Source organism: Trichechus manatus, unplaced genomic scaffold, assembly GCF_000243295.1.
Source record: "Trichechus manatus latirostris isolate Lorelei unplaced genomic scaffold, TriManLat1.0 scaffold00031, whole genome shotgun sequence".
In the NCBI taxonomy this organism is placed as follows: Eukaryota; Metazoa; Chordata; class Mammalia; order Sirenia; family Trichechidae; genus Trichechus; species Trichechus manatus.
In genome coordinates, this window is record NW_004443967.1 from 12,829,059 (window position 1) to 12,830,718 (window position 1,660).

At 49.8% G+C, this 1,660-nt stretch overlaps 1 protein-coding gene across 1 annotated transcript in view; it reads left to right on the forward strand.

Annotated features, from left to right (window-relative positions):
- LOC105756010 (deleted in malignant brain tumors 1 protein) overlaps window positions 1-1,660 on the forward strand; it is a 79,234-nt gene that overhangs the window by 38,464 nt on the left and 39,110 nt on the right. The window lies entirely within an intron of this gene.

Genomic DNA, 1,660 nt, shown 5'->3' on the forward strand with positions numbered 1-1,660 from the left:
GGTTCAAATTCACCATCCACTCCATGGGAGAAAAGACCTGGTGAGCTGCTCCTGTAAAGATTACAGACTTGGAAACCCTCTGGGGCAGTTCTCCCCTGTCCTACACGGTCACTATGAGTTGGAATCAACTTGATGGCACTCAACAACATGAAGGGTCAGGTGGCTTATCTGCCACCACCAGCCACTTGGGAACTGTCCAGAGTTCTGAAAGCTGGAGGGGAAACTCTCCTGTGAGAATCCACTTCCCTCCACCAGCTGGCCCATTGCATACCTTACATGCACTGGACCCTAGACCCACCCAAGTGAGAGGCCAAGGACTCCTTCAGGCATGGCCTTAAAAGCAGTCATTACAGAGCCAGGCTCAATCTGCACCTGCCACCACACTGCCTGCTGATCATGGGACTTCTGAACACCAGTAACTCTAGTAGCCCACCCAGAAACCAGGTAGTAAGCCCCTGGCTGCAGTTTAGGAGGTGATTTTTTTTCTGAGTAAGGGAATTCCTTAAAGTGTGCTTGAGACCCTGCCCTGGGCAAGCACAGGCACAGCAAGTGCCAATGTTTGAAATCCAGAGCACGCATTGCCTTAAAACCATCATTCAATCATGCAGCAATATTTGCTGTGGTCCTACTATGTGCCAGGCCAGTTCTAAGTTCTGGGGACTTAGGGCAAGCAGGACAGCTCCCTGCCCTCATGGAGTTTACATTTACTTGGGGAGGAAGGAGAGAAGTCAAGACAAAAGAAACAAATCAATAAGCAAAATGAAGTCGGGGTAGTGATAACGGCCGGGAATAAATGTCTTGGTGGCACAGTTGAGGGTGCTGGGGTGGAGGGGGTGCTGCTGTGGGTCGGAAGGGAATGCACGGCCTCTCTGAGGAGGTACACAAGCTGAGCAATGAAGGGGCACCGCAGGCAGAGAGAACCACAGATGCAAAGGCCCTCAGGGGAAAGAGTTGGGCATGAGAGTTAGAGAAACAGAAAGAAGGCCAGCGTGGCAGAGCCTGTGGGCACAGTAAGGAAGGGCCATCCCTGGGGTGTTTCTAAGAGATAACAGGCAATTCCAAATGGCCACAGCCCATCATCCCAGAAATAGCCATTCCCTTTGGCTCTATGGAGTCACAGCCAGCCTGTGGCCCACGTGCCTTTCAGGGGTTTACATCTACACTTTGCCAAGTACAGTGGATACATCCAGAAAAACAGCTTGGAACCCACTTCCCCAGAAACCCAGCATCGTAACCCAGAGAAAAATCTGCAAGATCTGCAGTAACCAAGGATATGCTGGGTGCTGAGAGGTGTGATTCGTACCACAGCCTTCAAAGATGAGGAAACTGAGGCCCAGGGAGATGAAGTAACTTGTCTGAGATTACACAACTAGGAAGAAGTAAGCCAGGATTCAAACCCACCTCAATCCCACTCTAAAGCCCTTGAGCCCAACCTGTTATGGAATCAAGACAGCTTTAAGTCTTTGCTTTTGTGTTGGCCTTAGCCACAAACCTGGGAGCTGGAAATCACTTTCTACTTAAAATTCCCTGTCTTAGGCTGGGTTCTCTAGAGGGGCAAAACCAGTGAAGCATATATATAAATATATATAGACAGATTTATTTCAAGAAAATGGCTCACGCAGTTATGGAGGCTGGCAAGTCCCAAAGCCGTGCATCAGGT